Source organism: Mus musculus, chromosome 14 (genome assembly GCF_000001635.26).
Source record: "Mus musculus strain C57BL/6J chromosome 14, GRCm38.p6 C57BL/6J".
NCBI lineage: Eukaryota > Metazoa > Chordata > Mammalia > Rodentia > Muridae > Mus > Mus musculus.
The window spans coordinates 24,617,023-24,642,353 of NC_000080.6; the positions used below are offsets into that span (position 1 = coordinate 24,617,023).

Here is a 25,331-nt window from a genome sequence, read left to right on the forward strand (position 1 = left end):
TGTCCTGACCTGTGGCCTGGCCTGAGGTCACAGCCAAGGAAAATATTCTGATACAGTGGAGTACCTTTGTGACTAAGACATGAGACCAGAATGCTGCCACGCAAGCTGTGTGTATTCACGTGAGAGAATGTCAGAACTGGCAAAGCTCCTGTTGGACTTTCTTCCTGACTCTCTTGGAAAGGGAACCTGAAGCTGACGAGAGATGAGCCCAAGGTTCCCTCATGAGTGATGGCACCAGAGACCAAACCTCAGATCTCTTCACCCACAATCAGGAGTCTTTCTGGTTATCAGAGGGTCTTTGTCGCCCCCTCCTTCCTTTCCTAGCTCTCATTCATAGCCATCAGCTCCCTTGCAGACTGGGGAGAGATTGTGATGAGGGCGGCTGAGCAATAAATGGGAGGGGAGAGGCCAGGGGCTGCTCAGGATAAAGGATGAATGCAGGAGCGTTCAAAAGCCACTGGGCACTGAGCGAATTAAGCCATGCCTGTCTCCGTTGCCCGGGTACTCTTTATACATCACATAATGCCATTGTTCAGTCAGAACCCGGGGCCAGAATCCTCAGGCTTTGCAGGTAGCAGCCAGAGCCAGCTCGGCAGCAAGAGAGGGAGTGGGAGAGGATGGGATATTTCAGCTTGAGAGCAGCAGCTGTATAATAGAGCCAGGCTGGGTTGTCTCTGGGCCCCACTGTCCCTTCTCCCACCTCAAAGTAGCAGCATGAATCAGTTCACTGCGGCAATGGTCCAGGCGATGTGACTTGCATTCTTATCAGCTACCTGATTGCGGTCCCTGGATGTGTGAGGCACAGGATGTGCCTGGCATATCAACCATCTTCCTGGTGCTGCAGCTCCTGCTAGTGAAGGCAGAGCAGGGCATCCTTCAAGACCAGCACTGGCCTTTATCTTGTCTGAGTCTCTGGGACAGTCCAAAATCCTAGAAATGCTTTAGATAGGGCCCCAGTCTGTCTCAAAGATGCCCCAACAAGCCCCTGTGTTTCCCAGCAGACAAAGGATGGAAGGGGGATGAATTGCACACAGTCTAGAGGCTGCTGTTACTAATATATTATTCTGACACACAATGAACTGCAAAATTTCCCCCAAAATGAAGAGCTTGGGTCTTTGGAGGGTCTGCATAGATCCGGCAGAGTTCAACCCTGTGCAAACCTTGGCTTTCCTGGAGAGCCGGGGATACCAGGCTCCCCACCATGACCCCAAGGGGATGGCACCTATTGAGAAGATGCATCTCCCCAGCCAGGACCTCATTTAGGGATGGTTGGACAACGGCATGCTTGCTTGGTTGTTGGGGGTGGGGCTTCACAAACCTCCCAACAGAGCACTCTGAACAACAATCCTTCAAAAATGGTGGCGCTTATCCTCTTCTGACAAAGGACTGAGTGGAGCTCTCCCCGGAGGTGGGATGAAGCACACATTGCCTTTTATCTCCCCTTCGCTTTGAGAGGGGAGCCGGCTGGTGCAGAGCGTGGTGGGGAGCCATAGAGAAGGCACTCTGGAATGAAAAGCATAATCTCTCGCTCCCAAACCAGGAGGGGAGGTAGCTTTCATCCCCGTGTGTGCGTGCATGTGTGCGAGGCTCTCCATCCTGGAGGCATCTGAATGGGAGTGAGGGCTTGGAAGGATGCTACACAATGCAGTGCTATATTGCCTCTCCCCGGGAGCCCAGAGCAGGCCAGGGGTACACAGCATCTAACTTTGAAACCAAGCCTCCAATCAGCGATTTAAATAAGAAATATAATCTCATTGAACACCAAGAGCTGTCGCTCGGAGACGCTTCCATTTACAAGGCACTTGAAGAAAGTCCCCAAGCCTCCAGTTTATCAGAACAGCCAGCTTTGGACTATTTCCCTGCAAGAGAGATGCTGGGAGGAGGGGAAGCTGGAGTGGCTGCTAGGAATCCAGGCTGCAGGCAGCTCTGTGTGTGTGTGTGTGTGTGTGTGTGTGTGTGTGTGTGTGTGTGTGTGTGTGTGTGACGTGCTTGCCTTCTCTAGGAAGGATGTGGGTGAGATCTCCAGCCACGTGGTGCTCTGAGAGGTCACTGTGGACTTCCTGGCTCTGGATGGGGGTGGGGTGGGGTGGGGTCTCACAGTTTTGTCTGTCACACTTTGGGGACATTATTCTGAGCAACTGCTACATTTCTTAACATAGCCTTTTGATCTCTCTCTCTCTCTTTCCTTTTTCTTTCCCCCCTTTTTGAGGTCAAATGTCTATAAAGGTTGAGGTCCAAGTTTCCCTGATGAGACCAGGGTGTGTGACAGAGTGGACTGAGCCTCTTCTACCTGGGTTCAGGAGTCTGCCTTGCCTTGTCTGTCTTGGGGGAATTTTGACCACAGCTTTGGAGGGGGTGCGCAAGTTCTCGTGACTATGGGTATGACCTTGGGCCTTAATGGAGCAAGCGGGAGCCAATAGCCACAATAGTCCCGAGGAAGATTCTCTTGCTACTTTAATGTAGGTGTGGAAAGTCATTCACAACCCCAGTTTCCCCATCTGCAAAAGGACAGCCCATGCCAGGCAAGCAGGCTTTCCGCCACACGGGATATTGCTACTGTGGAGAAGGCGTGGCCTTCCTCATCACCCACTGCTCTGGTTATGGCTATTGTTTTTGGTCATCAGCTCTGTCTTACCTTGCCTCACCCTGTTCTGCTCAGTCGTATTTGCTTCAAAATTCAATGTGTTAATGTCTATCCTGTGACAGGTGGGGAATAGGATGTCAGTGTGAGATGGAAGGCTTCTTGGAGGAGATGTCTGGGTCTTGAGTGGGCCAGAATCTGTGAAGAGGAGAGGTGAGAAACAAGTTGAAAAGACTCATAGGAAGACAGAGTAGAGATGAGGCTGGGAGACTAGTCTATAGAGATGGGAGGCAAGGTGCTAGGTTGCCAAAGAAGGGTGCTGGGGGGAAAAGGTGCAGATTTCCTTGGTGGCCTTGTGTCACCAGAGTGTCAATGATCTTTGGAAAAAGAGGCAAGACTGAGACAGGTATATCCTGGAACCACAAAATCCCAGAGGCCTGAGGACAGCACAAGGCAGGGTAGCAGGAAGTCTGGGGCCTCATCCTGCTTCTTTCCCAATCTCCTAGGTAACGCTCAGGGATCTCTTACACACCAGTCACTGTTCTCACTCTTGGGTTGTACTTCATACTACCCATGCCTCAAGCATCTCCGTGTATCCCATTCCACAGATGGAGAAGGTGAGATCAGGTGTGCCAGTAAATGTAGCTAGAATCTTCTACTCAGAGCAAAGCAGGATGAGCACATTTGGCAGGTTCTTGTGTTTTCTCTTATTTTCTTGCCTCAGGAGAGTGAGCCCCCTGCCCCACCTTGGGTGCTCTTGTCTCACTTTGGGGTAGAAATGAAGCCTTGGCTTCATTTAGGATTTTCTCCCTCCCAGACAAGAGCCAAAGTACATCTTGTGTGCCCACATCAGGGGGCATCAAGAGGAGGGTCTCAGCTGGCACCCAGTGTACCACAAAGGCGATGTTCATTGCTGACTTCCATCATAGTTCTGAGAGCTATACCTGTCAAGGTCACCCGTCTACAGCCTGGTTATAGAGCAGAACTCTATCTACAGGGTCCTTCAGCTACAGGAACTAGAGGGGGCCACAGAGGACATTACTTAGCTATATCCACAGTGGTGATAACCATACTCAGCTATATTGACATCACACGTGCTAACCAAATGCTTTATGAACTTCATCTCACAGAACCTCCATAACAGCCATAGACAACTGTCTCTGCGATCGGTAGACATGGAACTTGACACCCAAGGAAGTTTGTCTACTCACCATGGCTTACAGACAATTTGAAGGTGCTAAAACTACACTGAATGCAGACCTCTCCCAGCCTGCTTTCTCTGCTTAGGCTGTGGGCAAATGGCGTAGATCCTTGAGTCGTGAGCAGGAACCTGCAGTGTCTATACATCTTTGGCCTTTGCTCGGAGGACAGTCCTGACCGAAGTTATCTGAGGATCTCAACTCAAGGTGAGCAGCTGGACAGCCCTTCCCAGATGGCAGGACTCCAGGCCTCCCACCTCTTGGTACGTGAGACAGCACAGAATGCTGGGGGCCCTGCCCTCTTTCACCTCACCCAGGCTATCAATCGCTACTTCACTAGGTCTCTCTGTGAATGGTTCTTGAACCTGGAATCCAAGCCTCCTTCCCATGTTCCTGTCCTTCTTCTGGGGGGACCTAGCCTCCTGATGGTGTCTTCTCTTAGGAGACCAGAGACCTTACTAGAGAAGTCTGAGTCTGTTGCTGGCCCCTCTGCAGGCATCTTGGACACATCTCCACAGTTCATACTCCTGGCCTGACTACCGTTTTCACATCATAGTCTTGCCTCACGCTGAGCAGAGCACTATCCTGCTTCCTGCTCCTTATGCAGATTCCTTGGCACTGTGGCTGGAATAGCTTAGTCCTGGGAACCTGACTGGAAGGACAAGGAAATGAAGAAAGGACAGACACGTGTACAGAAAAGCTGGGGTCAGGAGTACCATGCTTGCTCTGATGGAACAGCACCAGCTACACAATACCCTGGACCATCGGTGTGTTTATTATGCATAGCAGGAAGAGCGGTTAACTAGTCTCAGTAGGAGGACTTAGTAGGGGAGCTGTCTCAGCTTGTAGTTATCTGAGAGGAGGAAGCTTGATCATAAATACTCATACTGGAAGCAGAGGAAGGTTTTGTCATACCTCACAGGGATGAAGAGGAAGGCTTGGCTATTCCCATTGGTCTGAGGCACTAATGGTTCTTGATAAGGCAGAACCCAAGTCAACAATACACATTCACTCAGTATTTCACCTGCTTCTACAGCTTGGGTCACGTGTGTGTGTGTGTGTGTGTGTGTGTGTGTGTGTGTGTGTGTGTGTGTGTACATGTTCATGTATGAGCATTGTATGTGTGTGTGTGCACACACACTCATAAGTGTTCATGTGGAGGCCTGAACATATGGGCTTAAACTAGATCCAGTGCTTATAAACCATGTATCTTCTCTCCATCACTGGGTCTAGCCTTCTGGCCTCAGCCTGCCCACATCAATGCTGGATGGTCATAATTCCTTTATTGTGACCTTGTGAGAGGTCATATATGCTGGAGGTGATGTTAATACAGCTGATATAGCACCTGGCCCAGGAAAGATACAGCAGGGCCACATGGGGCTTGGATAGAAGCTTTTCTGAGGCCAGGAGGTAGGGCTAGAGCTGGATTCTAAATCATAGGACTGTGATTCGAGGAACCGCAGGGAGAGCAAAAGAAGACAGGACAGTATCCTGTGTTTGTGGCCACAAGCAGAAGCCAGGTATGCGGAGGCTAGCCTCTTGTCTTTGTTCATGTCAAGGTTAGAGCTGACACTGGAATTTTACAGTGAGGGCAGGGTTGGAATGTGGGTGGGGAACCTAAGGTGAGAGGGAGGAAGCCCACCCCTCTCATTGGTGAATGATTCACTGTGGTGGGCCAGATGCACTCATTTTTCTTGAGCCCATGAATACCAGCTTTGCTATGGCAAGCCATCTCTAATTTCTGGTTGTGTGACCATAAAGCAGTATCTTCCTTGGTCTTCCTAGAGATTGTGACAGTACACAAGGAAACCACCCAGTGCTGAATACTAAGCAGAGCCTAGGGCCCCAGTAGAACCGGTTACTTCTTTTCTAGGTGAAGATGTGGGGAAGACCCAAGAGGAGAACCTAGGCCTACCTAGTTACCAGGGACAAGGGACAAATGAGCCACTCCAGCGCTTCGTGGAGAGAGGAAGCTGCCCACTGCCGACCACATACAGCAGGCAGCTTTTCTCTTATAGCTCTCGTGTTGCGTTTCTTAATTTAAAATGGGAAATTCCGTATTTGGAACCTCATCAATCATTTTTGTGAGCTGGGCTCTGCGGAAAGCATGGGGAAACATTTAGATTTGTGGCTTGAACTGTTGAAAATGGGAAACAATTTAAATAATATTAACATTTTAACAGCCTCCACTCAGGGCTCTGTGAAATTAACTATTATCTCTTGGAGTGTTTGTTAAATTCAGCAGTGGGTAAGTGGCAGGTTCTGTGGGTGGTATTTGTGTTTGGGAGGTTGGGTGGGACCCCGTGTGAGGTCTCTTGGGGCTAGTATCATTGAGGCCTGCTGGCAGTACCAACACTCCCATGCCCTCGGCAATGGGGGCATCCTTCTGCAGTCAGGACTGTGGACCCAGCAGAACTGAGTGTTGAGGCTAAATAGTGACCATTCACAGACCCTGCCCTCAAGGATCCCCAGTGGTCAGGGAGGAGACCAGAAAAGTACACAGTGGTACTGGACATGGGCTACACATGAAAAGGGAGTGCTGGGGCCTGGGAAGAGGAAATCATGGGTATTTCCTGGTGGAGGTTGCATCTGAAGGGATCCTCAGCACCAGACAACCAGAGAATAAGGGACAGCTCATCTCCAAGGTCTGGCCTTACTCTAACCTTCAAGAACCAAGGGGAGGGTTCTGCAGATGATGCCAAGTAGGGCCTGAAGAGATGCTCAGGACTATACTGTTTCCACTGAGTCTATCCAAATCCAGCATGTGTATCTATGATAGGTTTGTAATCACAGGTACACAGCTGTAAGAATAGCCAGGACCGACATTTGCTAGGCAGCTTAGTGGCCCCAGGGGTGATGACAAGCTTGGACAAGCTATGATTCAGGAGGAGAATGAGGTGACGGCTGATGCTGGAGTGGCTTTTCTTGGGGCCCCAGTACTGCGCTCTGTGAATGGACATTGCACGAGAATGGAGCTCTCTGCCTGTCCTTTCTTACCCATTCTTTCCTTTGTGTCTCATCAGTCACAGTAGAGTAAGCCAGCCCTGGGATGGTGGCCTTCCTATCAATGGGGTGCTGAGCAGATGTTGGGTGACAGATGTGTCACGACCTAGTGTGAAGGGTCTTCTGCGTGGGACATTAACTTAGCCTTATTGTGGGCTAGACAGCCCCTTTGGAGCTGTGGACTGGATGTGCACATACTAAAACCCCACCCATATTACATCTATCTGTACTTGGTTCCTGAGGTCAATCGAGGTTATAAGGATGGAAATTAGTGGTATCATTACAAGCAGAGGAGAGACCCAGAAATGTCAGGAAAGGTTACCAGAGAACATAGCAAGGAGACAGTTGTCTACAAACTTGGGAGATCTCCTTAGAAATCTACCTCCCCAGTCACGCTAATCTCAGGCAAACAGTCATCAGGGCATAGCCCTTGGAGGATGTGGTTGTTGGGGGCAAGGTGGAGAAGAATGAAGAGGACCTGGTTAGGAAGTGGGGGCAAAGATTGTAGAAGAAACAATACATACAAAGACATGTTAAAGGGATGGTGGTTTGGGGGCAGTGGATAGGATTCTACATGCTGGGAGAGCAGAACAGAAGGGAGTGTGAGGGAGAAAGACTCAGAATACAAGTGGGATCCACTGGTGTGGTTAGACCCTTTTGCATCTTGCAGGGAAGGTTGTTTAAGAGACTCTGTGATTAGTGAATAGTAACTTCTGTGTGACCTTAGGCAAGTCACTAAATCTGTCCATACCACAGTTCTCTCATTTGTAAAACAGAATAAGGGACCTTTGCCATGCCTGTCCCCTCTCCTCAATGCTTCATGGCATCAACAAGGCAACCTCTTGGTTCAAAGAAAGGCACACAATAGGGCTAAGGAGATAGCAAGTGTTGGCTAGAGTCATTCAGACGTCCATCAGAGAGGCACACAGTCAATTGGAGTCTTGAAGGCTTTTGGGGAATTGGCTGATCTCTGAAGCTTGTCACTGTGACCTACACTCATTGTATGCCACTGTGGGCTCCATGAAAGGAGAAGAAGGAGAAGGAGGAGAAGGAGGAAGAGGAGGAGGAGGAGGAGGAAGAGGAAGAGGAGGAGGAAGAAGAAGAAAGAAAGAGACAGAGAGACAGAAAGAGACAGAGATTTTGATGTGTCTAAATATTCCATTCCCACCAAGATGGAGAGATTCTGAGGTAGAGCTGTTATTACAGTCTGAGGCTTTGTGAATTAGATGCTATCCCCCTGCATAAACAGCTCCCTGTATAACTAGCTGGCCAGGCACTGCAGGCTTGGGTAGAGTGCAGATGCTCCAAGTTTGCTTCAACCCAACTAACTGGTCAAGCATCAGTGGTATGGACCTGAGCTAGGAGGACTGGCTTCCTCTCCCTGTACTGTATCCCTTTGCTGGCCCACCAGTGGTTAGTCACTTGCTTTCTCTGGGCCAAGAAAGATGCTACTAATGATAGCTTTTATAAGCAGGAAAGGTAAGGTGCTGTGTTCTAAGACTTGATGCTGACCCCCTGGTGTGATAATGCCAGGGATTTATCTGTCTGGAAGCTGCACTAAGGTTTGAGTAGTTTTGCTCCATAAATATATGGAATTTGAAAATCAGATTACAGCACTACCCAAGACCTAGAGTCAGGTCTTCAGCATTGGTCTGGTCCCTTATTTAGCAAACTTCTAGGAGATATATGTGCATGTGGTTGGCTCACACTGGTCCACACTCCTGCATCTGTGGATCTGTGGAGTGGGATCCCATATGACTTATCAACAGAGTCAGAGCACATATCAGGTGACTACCATTTCTCTGTGGGCTTCTAGGCCAGGAGTCTTGTCTATGACCCGTGAAAGTGGTGGCCAAGCTCTGAATCTGGGGCAGATCTATCTGGGGATCTGTCTTCCAGACCTGGCTTGAGTTGACTAATTGCTATATCATTAGTTCTCAGAGCTCCCAGACTTTGGGTTTTGTACCACTGGCTTCATCAAACTTACTTGTGACCTGTCACCATGCTGTACTTACAGGGAGTCCTCAAAATTCATCTCATTCTAGCTATGGTTTCAGAGGTCAAACATAAAATGGGTAATAACTTTCACCAGATGCTATGTCCTGTCGAGTCGTCATTGGTTATACAGGACCTGGGCAGCTCAGGAAAGCTACAGACAGGTATCCAGAAGAGAGCATGTGTTGTAACATAGGCCACAATCCATCCTTTCCCTGGCTACACTGATGCTGCATCTTCAGACCTGAGATAGAAAGTCACTCCTTATGGATCACAGGGCTCCCAATGGAGGAGCTAGAGAAAGTACCCAAGGAGCTAAAGGGATCTGCAACCCTATAGGTGGAACAACATTATGAACTAACCAGTACCCCGGAGCTCTTGACTCTAGCTGCATATGTATCAAAAGATGGCCTAGTCGGCCATCACTGGAAAGAGAGGCCCATTGGACACACAAACTTTATATGCCCCAGTACAGGGGAACGCCAGGGCCAAAAAAAAAATGGGAATGGGTGGGTAGAGAAGTGGGGGGGAGGGTATGGGGGACTTTTGGGATAGCATTGAAAATGTAATTGAGGAAAATACATAATAAAAAAATATTAAAAATTAAAAAAAAAGAAAGTCACCCCTTGCTAAATGTGGCACATTACAGTCCCAGGCCCCTGCCTCTCTGTACAGAGAAGTCAGGGTACCAATCACCGTGTTCCTCACTCCACGAAGGATGAGTTATGCCCACAGGAGGGATTCTGGAGCCATCGTCTCTACATGCCCGTGGTGAAAGATTGAGATTCTAGCCCTGGATGAAGGGGGTATAGGTGTTAGTGGAGGTGTCTCCATTGGCATCATCTTGTCTTTTCTAAGTGAATCCTGACCCCAGAATTCTGATAGATCACCTTGATGTGAGTTGTTCTGTGCATGGAGGCCACTTAGGTTTGCTACCATGTCCAAAGCAAAGGCAATCTGGAGACACAATAATCTCATGTATTACATAGGATAAAGGCAAATTGCTCCATGGTAACTGTGGTGGTGGTGGGGTGGTGAAGGTTGGAATAGGGATAAGAGTGAGGGTGAAGGTGGGGGTGGATGGGGATGGGTAGCGGTGAGGATGAGGGTAAGGGCAGGCAAGGGTAGGGCATAGCACACAGCAACTTCTAGATAGCATGGATGTGTTTCATCTGTGTGGAGTGAGCATCCACAGTAAAATCTCATTTCCTTCTTCAGAGTTGCCTGTTGGTAGAAGCCCAGAGGTGGGAGAACTGTCCACATTCCAGGGACCCAGGCCCTTTCCAGCTTGTTGCTCTTCTCTGTCCACACACTGATGCTGTGATATGGGGTTGGGTGTCTGAGGCACAGTCAGCCTGGCAAAAGTCATTTCATGTTTTCTTTTCTAATTTTTTCGTAGGTCTTAGACTTTAATAAGTCTACATGGGCTTTGTTAAGGAATTTTCATACATGTACACAATGTATTTTGATTATGTTCATCTCTCAGTGCTCTCCCTCTCCTGTCATTTGTTTCCTTTTCCCAAGTAGTCCTCCTTCTTCCTTCTTCCTTCTTCCTTCTTCCTTCTTCCTTCTTTCTTCTTCCTCCCTCCCTCTCTCCCTCCCTCCCTCCCTCCCTCCCTCCCTCCCTCCCTCCCTCCCTCCCTCCCTCCCTCCCTCCCTTCCTTTCTTCCTTCCTTCCTTTCTTTTCCTGATGACCCCAAGAATTTCATTAGGGTTGTTTATAGAAACTTGGGTACCTTACCAGTGACTAGACTATGCCACTGAAGATGATGTGTGCTTCTCTTATCAACCATTATCAATTTATAAATCCCCAGATAGGGATGGCCTTGTGGGCTCCTCCATCCTCAAAGACAAGATATAAACAGACTAAGCCTTGTATAGATCTAGTGCATGTAATCACACCTGCTGTGAGCTCAAGAATAGCAACAGCTGTGTGTGCCCTGAAGTCAGTGTTCCAGGAGAGCCGAGTTCTTCCTCTGGGCCTGCATTCCTTCCACCTAGTCTCCTACGGTATTCTTGGTGGAGCTGATATAGATGTCCTACTTATGGATGAACACTGAATCTTCCCTTTGCTCTATGACAACCTGTAAGAAATACAATGCAGGTCTTATGTTGGCCCACTTTACAGAGGAGGAAACTGAAGACCAGAGAGGTGGTTTGACTGACAGAGGCTACAGTTGGTCTGATCCAGGAAGGAGTGGGAACCCCAAGATGTGATGCTGAGCTTGGCAATGGAACAACGCGACTCCAAATCCTTAGTTGCAGGGACAAAGTGGGATTCCAATTACAAGAGGAAGAGGATGCTCTAGTCAGCTCTATCCCTTCAAGAGCCCTTTCTCCTGCAAAACAGACTTAAAAAAAAAATCAATGTACATTGGTGTTATGCCTGCATGTATGTCTGTGTGAAGGCATTGGATCCTCTGGAACTGGAGTTACAGGCAGTTGGGAGCTGCCATGTGGGTGCTGGGAATTGAACCTGGCTCCTCTGGAAGAGCAGCCAGTGCTTTTAACTGCTAAGCTATCTCTCCAGTTCCGTCAAAGAAGACATTTGATGCCATGAACAGATCTCTCTCCATCACAATCTTCTCCCTGGTATCACGGGGCATGTCCTTGTCCATCTGGTTGACACCAAGTAAGAAATACCAGCATGTTTTAAATGCTCCAGAATGTCAGATTGGAAGAAGTAGAGTTCCCTCCTCCTATCCATGTTCCAGAACGTGGTCGTGTGCAAGGCAGGCTGAGAAGCAGACACAGCTGGGCAGCTTGCACCCTGCTACCTTCTTACCTGTGCTGTCTTTACCATTCCAGCTGCTGCTTTTCTCTGCTCCATCCAAAGGCCTCACAGATGCTCCATCAGTCTGAAACGCTGTGCTCTCTCTTGTCATCACACTGCTCCTGACTCAAGCAGCTATAAATTGTTAGGGCTCTCCCTGCTAGTTTCTCTCCACCACCAGCTTGTTTCCCTCTCATTGATCCAACCTGCATCTGTATCTTCGATGGATAAGCAGTTCTTCAGACTGTTTATACCTCTGGCTCTAAACTGAAACTACCAACAGCAACAGTAGCATCAGCTTCAGCATCAACCTTAGCATCAGTATCGGCTTCAGCAGCAGCAGCAACAACAACAGCAGCAGCATCTGTGTCAAAGCCAGGACCATCAAGGACCTTGTTAGAAGTAGAAATCATGTGGCTCCATTCCAGATCTACTGAAGCAGAGACTGCAGTGAGGCCCACCAATGGGAAAGCCCTCCAGATGGCCTTCATACCTTGTAGAATCAACAAATAGTTGTTTGAGCTGTAGGCCAGTGTGCCTAGCCAACTAGGAGACTGAGGCAGGAGGGTTACAAGTTCAAGGCATTTATGGGTTAAAGAGTGAAACCCTGTCTTCAAATATAAAGTCAAAAGCAAGGCTGGGAGTGTGGCTTAGATAGAACACTTGCCTCACATGTGCAAAGCTCTAGGCTTCTTTCCCATCATTGCACAAGCGTTCTATCTTGTTGTTCCCAGCCCCGCTGCCCCACTCACCATGGTGTGATGGCTCACCTAAGATCACAGCAGGTGGATCCTGAGCTGGGAAGCAAGGCAGGAATGAGCTTCAAGAGAACAGACTCCCAGAGACAGGATACAGTAAGATGGCTCATTTTAATGGGGGTGGGGGAACAAAGGCTATTTAAACCTTTGAGGGGTGAGTATACATCATTGGGTAGGTCCATTGTGTTGGGGGTGCCTCATTTGCATAAGGAGGAATTCCAGGTGCTGCTGGACATAACCTTATAAGGAGAGAGAAAAATTAACCTGGCTACAGGGCTATGTGACCTCCTCTAGTGGGGCAAAGGTAGGGGCACAGTGCCATGTATTCAGGGACATGAAAGCCTGCGGCAGGGGTAGGGGAGGAGAGGGAGCAATCCTACTCTTGTCATCTCAGGATGAGATTTCTGGGGTTTGGACATGCCTTGACCCTACTTTTGCTCTAGCCTACCCCCCCCCCCCCATGGCTCTAAGGTTCCCCTGGCCCCACACTACCTGAGAGCATAATTTGTGTCTTTTGTCTCTTGGGCTTGTGGATGCCAAAGAGAAGCTTTCTGGAGTACAGTCACACCCCATTGCTATCTGCTCCACAGGGAGCCACACGGAGAGAATGAGTTGAGGGGAGGTGTGAATAAGGAACAGATGTGAGTTAAGGTGAGAGACCCTGGGAAGTACACGGTCAGGATCCATCCCAGAGAACTCACTATGGAATGCCAGTGGAGACTGCAAGATTGCAAATGTGGGGGTATGCAGAACAGAGGGATGCGCCAAAGCCCCAGAGCTGACCTCAACCCATGCATCTCTAAGATGGTGAGAGTGGTGCTGCAGAGCCCCTCTGGACCATGTGGGTTAGTGATTGATCAGTAGGATCACGGACTTCCCATAGGGTCGTTGTTGCGCATGCACTCTGTGCCAGGCCTGGCCGGGAGGGTGCTATGCTCCAAGTGATTCCATCTTCATGGCAGCCCTTTGAAATAGAAACTAGACTATACCTGACAGATGAGAAAGCTGGCACGGGCCTCTTTAGCCATACTTACACAGCGACCTCAAAGCAGTGGGTAATTGGGCACATGGATGGTCTTGCTCTGCCAGACACTGGGCAGTTTCTTATTCTGGCAGAGTCTTCCCTCCCATCACCCATCAGCACAGTCAGTCAAGAAGATCTAGCTCATGGGCTTCGGTTGTACATACTCTTTGACTTGACAGGCCATGTAGGGTGTGGGTTGCCAGTGAGATAGGGCCACAGCTGTCTGTTGAATGGAAAGATCCAGCCTGGTTCCCCTGGCTAACTGCATTAGCATATTGCTGACCGTAGACCACCTGGCTCTGGTATATGTATACTTGCTTTAGTGGAGTTGCTTAGCTTATGCTCTGTTGCTATAACTAAATATACATATGGGATACTTTCTAAAGAGAAGATGTTTATTCACTGTTGCTCTGGAGGCCAGGCAGGCCAAGGTAGAGAGTTGTGTTTGATGATTGCCTTCTTGCTAGTGGGAGCTCTGCAGAATTCCAAGATGTCTCCATAAGCCACACGTGACAAGACAAAATAAGCTTGGTAACGTGGGTGTCTTTCCATATCAAAGTACAATACCCTCATAAACTCATCCAACCCCAACACCAGCACATTTCCAACACATGAACCTTCAGGAGACACACCCAGATCTTAACAGCAATGTAGAAAGGCAGGTAAGACTCTTGCATTCACATGGAATTCATTAATTCATTAATTCATTCATTGTTCATTCATTCATTTATTCATTCATTCTTGTAATCCTCAATGGGCTTACTGACCTGTAGAAAGAAATGTCTGTGTGTTATCATCTTTGTCTCTGTGTCACATTGATATGCATACACATCTATGTGACTCTGGCAGGTAGCACAGGGTAGGGTATGCCCCTACCTAAATGGGAAGTGGGGCTACAAGGAAGCTTCCAGGGCAGGTAGGCATGGCTCAGTATGTTAGACTCTTCTCTACTCTCATGTACTCTTATACTTACTGTACTGGCTAGTTTTGTGTCAACTTGACACAGCTGCAGTTATCACAGAGAAAGGAGCTTCAGTTGAGGAAAGGCCTCCATGAGATCCAACTGTAAGGCATTTTCTCAATTAGTGATCAAGGGGGAGAGGCCCCTTGTGGGTGGTGCCATCTCTGGGCTGGTAGTCTTGGTTCTATAAGAGAGCAGGCTGAGCAAGCCAGGGGAAGCAAGCCAGTAAAGAACATCTCTCCATGGCCTCTGCATCAGCTCCTGCTTCCTGACCTGTTTGAGTTCCAGTCCTGACTTCCTTGGTGATAAACAGCAGTATAGAATTGTAAGCCGAATAAACCCTTTCCTCCCCAACTTGCTTCTTGGTCATGATGTTTGTGCAGGAATAGAAACCCTGACTAAGACACTTACTATACCCCCAATGCTCCTGCACATATTCACACACACACATGCACAGCATCACTGAAGACCCTGGTCCAGGTCTTTGATGTTCTCCTGTGCAATGTGGCTCCTAGGTCTCATTAGAAACTGTCAAGGCAACTTGGGTTGCACTCCACCTCCGGGTGCATAGTGCTTAGGCCATAGATTCTGAAAAGATTTGATACATCTAGAAATACTTTATATGTCAGAAGACTGAACATTAAAAGTCCAGTGGGTTTTTTTCCTTCTTTAGAAAACTTGGAAGTCCTACAAGTAGTGGCAGGAGCTCATGTATTGAGGGTGCTGGGTGGAGACCACACTGTTTGGACAGAACACCTTCCAGTTGCTGTCTCTCTTGCTTCAGGGCCAGTTAGAATCTCCCCAAGCCCAGGAGACTCTTGGCTTTGCAACCTTTGGGTTCTTCTGGCTGGGTCCTGTGGAATTGTGCAGGGATGGCTGAAGAATGCCATCTGTCCATTTGCTCCTGCTGAGGGGAGCACATCAGAACAGAAAGAGGGCAGCAGACACAAGAGGGATTGACCACTTACGAGAGGTTGGGGCTTATTACAGAGTTACTAGTGACACCTTTGGCCATTGGGGAAACATCTGTGCAATATGACAAAAGAATTTTCTACCCAAAACATGGCTTTGTCAGCTTCTCACTGACATCCTTGGGGCATGGGTACCAATCTCAGTCTAGATCCCAATAGTCAACAAGGAATGAGTGTGACCAGCTTCCTATAGAAGATGCCCTGGCAGGATGACATAGGGTGCCATGTAGCCTGAAAACTCTCCTATTATTCATTCATCCATTTGTTCAGTCATTTATTCATTTGGACCAGGGTTCTGTACAGTCAAAATCTGCCTTAAAGTTATATAGTTGAGGGTGACCTTGAGATTCTGATTCTCCTCTGGGGTTTGCATATATGTAGCACTATACCTACTTTATACAAAGGTGGGTATTGTACCCAGGGATTCCTGCACTCTGCCAGCAGATCCACATCCTTGACCTGCCCTGTCATCTCCTGATGCCATTCGGAAGCAGAACCTTCAAGGTGGAGGCTCTGTCATCTTATTATATTCTCTTTCTTTAAGTCAGACTGCAGATCCCAGATGTCCAGCCTCAAGGTAGCTGTGGTTACTGGGAGATTTCTCAGGACATTTCCTTCTCTGAATGTTCATTCAACATGCCCTTGTGACAGTGTTGCTTGTGAGGGAGAAAGGAGGGACATAGGAACACCCATGGGAAGCAGGGATAGAGAGGAGGAGGGTCCTGCGTACCAGATGTGCCAAGTCTGGAGTGGGAGGTAGCATGTACTGTCTATCTTGGGGTCCTGTGTCTCCCATAGCAACCTTGGAGGTATAGCTGGATGATTTCCAGCCTCCCAGTGTGGGACAAAGGTAGGGTATGGAACACCTAAAAGGGACCAAGGCTTTTAGTGGTTTATCTGCAGCCTGGTAGATGCTTTCATCTATTCTGGGCTTTGGGGACAGGCCAGGAGTCTCTAGGTGTAGGAGGCATGGTATAAGGTTTCTGCTTGCAGATTGTCATGTGCAGAGAAAGAGTAACTTGTATTTGTTTTGGATGTCCCTGACTTCAGTTGTGGCACTCATTCAAACAGTCTTCTTCCCTTGAGTCTAAACTGGCAAGGTCTGACTGCCCAATTAGAGGCAAACAACAAATGTGTATTGAGTACCACTTTGTGACAGGCAATATGTTATCCCCTGGGGACCAAGAGATGCATAAAACAGAGTCCCAGCTCCTGGAGCTCACAGCCCAGGTAAGCAGATGGTGGTCCTACATATAAGGAGACTAATGAGAACAAGAGAAGACACATACAGCTTACATCTGTGGTGAGTGCGAGAGAGCTGATGGTGGCTGGGAGCAATCAGGGAAGGCTTCCTGTTAGAGGGGAGGGATTCGACAGAGGGCTTGACTAGTTGGCAAGGGAAACTTGCTGCTGAAAACCAGGCTGGGGTTGGGAAATGGGAAATGGCAGAGCCCTGAGTGATATCCCTGTGGGACTTCAGTCTAGCCAGGGCCAGATGTTACCATGTAGCTTCTCCAGCTACGGTCAGGTGATGTGTGAGACCACACGTGTGGGTATGCAGTAGGCCAGATGTGGGGTTCACAACATGTGAGCAAATGTACCTGAGTTTGTGAGTATGTACATCTGTATCTATATGTATGTTTGTATATGTTTGTGCATGAATGTACAGGCATGTATGCATTTGTGCATGAGAGTATCTGTGTTTGTGCATTTGTGCATGCATGTACAGGAGTGTATGTGTGTAAGTATATGCATGTTTATAAGTGTATGTGAGTGTGTCTTTTGTGTATGTGTATGAATATGTACATGTGTGTGTGCACTTGTGAGTGAGTGTGTATGTGACTGTGCATGTTTGTGATTGTGTGTGTCAAGCAATGCTGACTGTAGATGTAGACCTGTAGACACCCTGAGAAGGACACCTTTTCCCCATAATGAAGTCTTCTTGACCTTCCCAATGGGACCCTTAAATACAGTTCTTCATGTTGTGGTGATCCCCAACGATTACATTATTTTGTTGCAACTTCTTAACTGTAATTTTGCTACTGTTATGAATTGTAATTTAGATATCTGGTGTGCAAGTTATCTGCTATGTGGCTCCCAAAGGAGTGGTGAGCCACAGGTTGAGAACCACAGATATAGTGCATGGAGCCACAGGAGAAATTTTGTTTTAGGCTCTGCGTCCTGGGAACTGGCACCAGGCCCCAGACTCACTAATTCTGTCCCTTCACAGGACTCACAGATCATGTAAATAAAAAAGCTCCTCATTCAGCAGACTGTGGGACACAGCAGTCACTAAGACAGTCATAGCTGTCCTGGAAAGTTTCCTCTCTAGTCAAAGAGGAGAGAAGGAATCCCGAAAACAAAGCACAGACCATGAGTAAAAGCAAAGCAGTCAGCAGTAACCCCATGGGGATAGTTCGCAGAAGACATAGAAGGGGGCAGGTGCCAGTCAAGGAGCGCTGGGCCTAGGAGGTACTATCAGACCGATGACCTGCTTGGTGCAAATAGGGACAGCATAGAAGAGAGACATTGCAAGCAGAACAATCTGGGGTTCAAAGGCACTGAAGTAGGAGTGGATTTTGCATCCTATGGGAAGCAGAAGGAGGTTACTGTGGCCAGAGCCCAGTGTGTGCAGGAGAAAAGGAGGCTGGGCTGGGAGAGGTGTGACCTGTGACATAGGACTGTGCCCGGTGAGGATCAGGTATTTGGGGCTTTTGTAACAGGAGCTTTGGGACAGTCCAGCCACAACATTCTACTTCCAAAGTGTTGACAGATAAGGGCTATGTGTTATAAGCATGTGAAAGCCCCGAAGGACAAAAGTAGAAGGCTGGGCTAGAGTCCAGCGCTAGGGAATTGGCATCAAAGAGGTGAAGGTATCCAGATATGATAAGGTGGGATCCACAGGTTTGGAGGGGATGAGAACTGGAAGGAGTTATTTACTGGGAGGTTGAACAGTGTCTCTATCAGCTGTGTCCTGACCTGAATTGTTACAAAGGCCGTTGCTAATGCAATTACTGTAAGAATCAAAGATGAATGTTAGTCTGTGTCCTAAACCCAGTGACATAGGAAATAGAGAAGACTCACTCGAGACCCAGGGAAGAAGCTATCAAGAAGACAGCGGCAGATGCTAGGTGATATGTCCACAAGTCAAGCTACCCAGGGAGTCATTAGAAGTTGGAAGAGACTAGGGACAGGCTCTGCCCTGTCATCCTTGGAAAGTATGTAGCTCTGTGGACACCTAAACTTCAGATCTCTAGAAGCTTCTGGAATTGTGAGAATATATCCCGGTAGCTTCTGTGGTAATGTTCTATGGCAGGCCTCAGGAATCAGACGAGGTACTCACCTAGGGAGCCCAGCTATCCTCGCCCTGCTGAAGCCCACATCCTGCCTGGGCACCTTTTGCAAAGCTTGACTCCTGTTCCCATCTTGTCGCGTCCACCCCTCCCTCTCCCATGTATATTAGAATAAGATTGAATTTTCTACCTTGGGTTACTAAGCTTTCAGATCCCTGAACTGCGGCCATTCATCAACTGTCAGGGGATGTCGTAAACAAGGGGCTTTAAAAACCATGTTTGCTTTTTAGGGTGATAATACTTGGGAGGTGAAGCTAGGAGGGTTATACATAATGCATGTGTTTTAATGGGCCACGCGCTACGGCCCTCTTTAGTTGGAATGATTCGTTTTAATGTTCAAAATAAATATCAGAGACAATTTGCCAACAAAGCTGATTTTCTTCGCCCGCCATTAACTTAATCTTTATACCTCAGCTTAATGACAGAGGGGCTGTGGGATGGGCTGGGGCTTCACATTCAAAGTCAGTAGGAGGGGCAGGAGGCACACTCATGAGCCACAGGGTGATGGTCCATCTTGGTTTATGTAACAGTCCCAATCATTGCCCAGTTTCCTGGCCTTGTTACTCTGAGATGGGATCAATTGGCACTACCAATATCAAATGCTTCTGATAAGTCAAACCTCAACTTCCTATGGTTTAATAGAAAGGTAAAGATGTTTCCTGGTTTGTATGATACACTGTACAGTTTTACATCAGGGGAGACTGAGCCCTGCGAGCCCAGGAGCATGGCCTGGGAACATTGAGACTCATGAGGTATAAGCCCCAGGCTCTGCCCACTGTGTCTGCTTCTCCCTCTCATCTTCTGCTTTCTTCTCATCTGCTCATCTTTCCACCTACGCTTGTTCTTGGGTCCCCAGCTCCATGGCCTTCTTGCCACACCTGGAAGACAAATCCTGAGGACTTCCCTTGTTTGCCACGGCATCCTGGGGCTGATGGTATATGAGAAGGATTTGCAAACCCAAAAGCTGATTACAGCCTCACCACCCATCCCAAACCAGTCATAACTGCCCCGCCCAGCCCCAGAACACTAATCCCTCCTACTTAGGCTGCTAATTAATTTTAGATATCTATATGGAATTTAAGGAAGGTATGAGGCCTGCTGCCCTGATCCTTACTAAAGATGCACAGGAACACAGAGTGATTGTCCCTTCTCACTCAGAAATGTGCTCTGACCTCACTCGCAGCTGCTGGCAGGTCAAACTCAGTGGATTTGGCTCCAGAGTTCCCTGGTTCAGTGCTGTCAGTCTGCCCTGTGTTGCTATATCCAAGCAGCAACTGAGGGACTGAGAGAAAAATAATGTTCTCAGTTTCATAGGTTTGAGGCAAGATCACTCAAGAATAAGCCTGGGAATGTGGCAAGATCTTCAAGTGGGTATCATTCCATTTCAATAGGTAAAACAGGAGATAAAGAGATGGGACTTAATATGACAGTTATAGCTCTTCTCCCTATCTATCATCTTCTATCTATAGATCACTGGATTTAGAAATGGTATATTCTCAGTTTTTTTCAAAATTTATTTATTTATTTACTTATTTACTTATTTATTTATTTATTTATTTATTTATTTAATGTATATGAGTACACTGTAGCTGTCTTCAGACACACCAGAAGAGGGCATTGGATCCCATTATAGATGGTTGTGAGCCACCATTTGGTTGCTGGAAATTGAACTCAGGATCTCTGGAAGAATGTGAGGGCTCTCAACCTCTGAGCCATCTCTCAAGGCCCTAGTCTCAGTTTTACAGTTACAGAGTGCAATGTGGGCTATCTACAACAAGAAGACAGTAGGAGCTGAGACCCTCTGCACCTTGGAAAACTCTCTTGGCTTCTCTAGGCCTCAGCTTTCTCATCTGGGTGTTGGGAAAGCTACCCATAAATTCTCTGCTGTCTACCACCCATGGATATGCATGGGTTTTGTGGGGATATGGCCAGTGTGGGCTACAGAGCAGGGTCCAAGCCTTCATGTTGGAGGTCTCTCCCTGCAGCACACTGAGCAGTGGTATGACTGCCCTGGAGAAAACTCTGCTCTTTCTGGGCTTTGGCTTCCTCTGGAGGCAAGAGGTGGGTAAGAAGCAGCTTGGTTTGTGTTGAGGACTGACGTCCTCATGCACACATCTGGCACTGGCCAGGCTGCCCTTCATAGGCCCTGTAAGAATGGCTCTGGCTCCTCTAAGCTTCCCATATCATTGTCTACAGTCTGCCTCAGAAGCTTCACAGATGGAGGCTTTATGGGGTGGAATACCCTGTTGAAACTTTTGCTGACCCTTTCTGCACAGCCCCCGCCAATGGTCTTCATGGAAGGACTGCTGCCTACCCCAGGCCTGCTGTGGTCCTCAGAATTCCTCTGTACCCGGTGCTGTAGACTCCAGCTACCCTAGAGCCACTGCACAGAAGGGGACATTCATCCACCTATTCTTTGTGTATGTCCATGTGTGTCCATGTACATGTGTGCCCATGTGCATGTGTGTCCATGTGCATGTGTGTGCATTTATGTGTGTACAGGCCAGAAATTAATGTCTGGTGTTTTCCCCAGCCCCCCCTCCTCTCTCTCAATAGAGTCTCTTACTGGACCTAGGAGTCTCCATTTTGGCTATATTGGTTGACCAGAGCTCCTGTCTCCTCCTTCCCAGTGGTAGGTTTACAGGTAACCACCACTGTGCCTGCATTTTTATATGGGTTCTAGGGATGCAAACTTACATCCTTAAGTTTGTACAACTGCTTTATTGACTGAGTCATCTCCCCAGCCTGTTATCTACTCAGTCTCTCACCACCCCAGGAGCCTTGGGTCCTCCCTACCCCCTGTCCCAGACATAGCTTCCTTCTCCCTGTTCAGTTCCCCTGATGGAGCTGTGAACTCTTACGTACCTACAAGGTTTCAGGCCCATTCCTCGGGGACAAAGACTGAAGCTGCAGGAGGAAAAATATTCTGGGATCTGATTCCTAGCTCTGCCTCTTTCCAGGTCCATGGACTGGGGACAAGTTGGTTTCAGCTCTCTGAGCCCAAGCATCTTGCTCTGTGAGGTGGCACATGGCGAGAACACTTGAGGTGATGATGTGTTTGTACTTGCAGCTCAATCTTCATTCTTTGTTCATCCTTCCATTTTGGCTCTCTTCAGGTAGGCATACTCTGCAGACATCCTTCCCTGGCTCGTGAGGCTCCTTCTTGGTCCTCATGACCCAGGACTCCCCTCTGCCTAAACACCATCTCCTCACCTCAGCACAGAGCCTGAACAGTGGAGCTTCTTCTCTTCTTCATCCTGGATCAAGCAGATGATCACCAGGCCGTTAGGTGAGAGAGATTTCCTGGGAAGTGACAACTGGCCCTCCTTCCTGAAGAGTCTGAATGACAAGCTGGATGGGTCCCCAGAAGCTGCAGGGAGAGTGTATCTAAGTCTCACCCTACCCAAAGGCATCTGGACAAAATGAACCTCACTTTGCCCAGGGTTTGAGAGCAGCTGGCAGACCTCTGACTCTCTAATTCATTGGGTCTCTACCATCTAGTCTTGCCCTTGGTGCTCGGAGGAAGGAAGCCTGGAGCCCTCTGGATCCTGCTGGACTCTAATACTTTCCAAGAGAAGATACCCCAGTGTGTTCTGCTCGCTTTACTTTTGTTATTCTAGTCAGCTTTCAGGTACCTGAAGCTGACCTTGAGCTTGCTAATATAGCTGAGAATGGCATTGAACTTCTGATCCTTCCGCCTCCACCTCTCAAATGATGGGATTGCAGGTGCCTACTACCACTCCCCATTTGTGTGAACACAGGGCTTGAACCTATGACTTTGAGCATGCTGGGTAAGCACTCTACAGAGCCGCCCCCCACCCCTCCCCCGGCTCCTCATACCCATTTTAATGCCAACTTCTGCTCTATGGTTTCAGAATGGGAAATCCAGGATCAAGGCAAGCACTGGGCAAGGTACGGAGAGATTTACAGGGCTCAGTCTGTCCATTGTTCCATTCTGGTCCCAGGGCCACTGTTGCCTGACCAGCTTCCAGAAAGAGTAACTACCAGGTGAGCCTTGTCAGCCAGGCCTTCTATCCTTTCCTTGGCCAGTCTGGCTTCTCGTGACTCCCACACTCCACAGAGTATCCTTGCCCCCAAACGTCTGGCTCAAGTCCTTGCAGAAGGCCTTGTCAGTGTTCTCACCGGATAGGTGGGTGTGGGAAGGTGGCAAGGTTTGGACTTGCTTTAATCATGTCCCCTAAAGGTTTTTGGAAGTTTGCTTGCCAGTGAGAATTGGGAAGTAGCCTTAGGATCTAGAGGAGGTAGGGGTCTAGTGAAAAGTGGTTAGATTACTGTTTGCAGAAGGAATTAAGACAGTTTTCATGGGTCCCTGGTTAGATCTCTCAAGACTGGCCCTCCTCCCCTCCTATCTGCTTCCTGTCTCTCTACTCAAACTTCCTTTGCAGTGTTTCAGATCCTGGTACCATTTGCTATGTGATACAGCCAAAGAGAACCTCACCAGAGCCAAGCATGACATAGAACCATGCACCCAAACTCCTCATAACTATGAGATAAGCAAACCTCTTTACTTTGTAAACCATCTAGCCTCAGGTACTTGATTACAGTGATAGAAACTAAACTAATGCAGAGGGCATCAATCGCTCCACTCGATGGTCCATAAGTCTATGTCTAGAAGTCAGGGTCAGGAAATGCACAAGTTGGGAGCCTAGGAGGTCTGTGAGCATTGCTGTTGGACCGTGGCATCTCACAAGTCCTTCCACTTTGAAAGTGTAAGCATGGATGATGTATCAAACAATAGGTCTACCTCTCATCCACCCATTTATCTACCCATGTATCCATCTATCCATCATCAATTTATCTATTTTATCCATCCATCTATCCATCCATCTATCCTTCTGTCATTAGCCCTATGCTCAGAGGAACTGAAATCAGCATCTATGACTCGTCTATTAAGACATAGGGGGGAAGAGGAAAGGCCTGACCCTCAGATTCCTTTATGGGTTGGGCAGCAGCAGGTTTGCTCAGCCATGCTCAGATAGTTAGACTCCACTTCGCATCACACTTGGATAGGCATGGCCAGGAGAAGCCCCACCCCCAAATCTATGGTGTGTGCTGGCTTAGCTCCCTTTTGCAGCAACAACACAAGCAAACTCCTTTTTGTTTGTCCTTTATCTTCCCCAGACTCAAAGTTGGGGATTTGTCCCCTCCTCACCACCGGCTATCTCATTTCCTTTTATTACAACCCTCAGAAAAATGGCGAGTAATTGCTTGATGGAGTTAGAAAGATTGCATTTTGTTTTGCAACTATCAGCTTAAATATAATGTTTAAGAGATTATGAATGGGTGATTAGCTATTTTTTCCATTACTTCTCTCAGAAGCAAACCCACAAAGATTGTGATAGGCACAGCAAAAAATGGAGGCCTCACTCCAGGAAGCTGGGGAGAGCTTAGGCATTCCTACCTGAGGAGGGTGGTCCTGTGGGGAGGGCCAGAAGAAAGATGGAGGTTGCTAAAGACACCGTCAGTGTCCTGTGTGATGCTCCTGCCTTGCCCCTCCCACCCCACCCTGATGGGGAACAGTAGTTGTGAAAACTGAAGGCACATTCTGTACTTACTGCCTACCCTGAGTCAGTTTGTTTTGGGTGGAAACAGCCTCTGATGGGGCTCTATTGGGCCATTTCAGGGGACGTTTATCATTTAAAAGGAACGATTTTAATACCTACATTTGCTGTGGAGTATGAGCCATAAATGTGATTTAGGCTTCTTTTTATAACAGACTCTACAGGCGATCACACAAGCTCCAGAAGTCTTCCTGCAAGTGGGGGCTAGAAAGTGAGCAACTTCTACAAAAGCCTGCCCGCCTCTTTCCCCTCCTTCTCTTCCTCCCTCCCTCCCTCTGTCCCTTCCTTCCTTCCTCCCTTTCCTCCCTCCCTCCCTCCTTTCCTCTCTTCTTTTGGTGCAATCCCTCGATCCCTCCTCCTCCCTCCCCTCCCTCCATCCCTTCCTCCCTTCTCTTCTTCCCTTCTTTTTTCTTTTTCTTTTTTCCCCCCCAGTACTGGGGATTGAGATAAAATGGTATTCACACAGGTGCTCTACTGCTGAGCTATTCAGGCATAGTCCTTTCTTGAACTTTTTCCTTTGAGACCTTCTATGAATTCCTCAGGCTAGCCTTGAGCTTGTAACCTCCTGCCTCAGTCTCTTGAGGATCTGTTATTCAGGTCTGAGGCAATAAGCCCAGCTGGAAGTTTTTCTTTTTACTCTTTCCAGAAGTTAATTGAGTTAACTGAGGCAATGGACTGAGCTGTGAATCTTCCCCGAAGGGAGTCTGAATTCCCTGCCCTCTGGGAATGTCAAGAAAGGTTGGTCTCCAGGCAGCGAGGCCATTGGACTGCCAGGCTGTCACCCTGTAGAGGTGCAGGGGTGTTCAGGGGTGTCTGTCTCTCCAGGCTCTCTCTGGCTCAGCTGCTCCATCTGCAGTAACAGCTGGGGTGGTGATGGTAACAGGTCTGCATCAGCTCTGCTCAGAGTCAGGAGACCAAACGCTTGCTAGACACTACCCGACCGTGACTCTGTCTGGGCTCTGAAGTTGTAACAGGGAAAGGACAGGCCATGTCATAGGTCATGATACACACATGTTAGAAACAGGTCCAGGACAGACAGAGATGCTCCGAGTTCACAGACCCCCTAATCCTGTTGGCTTCTAGAAGATCTTGAGAGCTAGAGAGCCACCCATCACATGCTTAGGTTTTATG

The 25,331-nt window shown here is 48.2% G+C and overlaps 2 long non-coding RNA genes across 5 annotated transcripts; both read left to right on the forward strand.

The window, feature by feature from the left end:
* The first annotated feature begins 442 nt into the window (after positions 1-442).
* Positions 443-14,351, forward strand: 4931403M11Rik. 4 transcript variants are annotated; one of them, XR_874410.2, is made up of 4 exons: positions 561-1,408; positions 2,707-2,794; positions 3,712-3,987; positions 11,587-14,351. It is a non-coding gene; the product is annotated as an RIKEN cDNA 4931403M11 gene (long non-coding RNA). The 4 variants fall into 4 exon arrangements; XR_874411.2 differs by lacking the exon at positions 2,707-2,794 and having other exon boundaries at positions 443-571; XR_383259.3 differs by lacking the exon at positions 2,707-2,794.
* On the forward strand, positions 4,008-5,847 carry 4930428N03Rik. Its single transcript, XR_383257.4, has 2 exons — positions 4,008-5,300; positions 5,654-5,847. It is a non-coding gene; the product is annotated as an RIKEN cDNA 4930428N03 gene (long non-coding RNA).
* Positions 14,352-25,331: the final 10,980 nt, after the last annotated feature.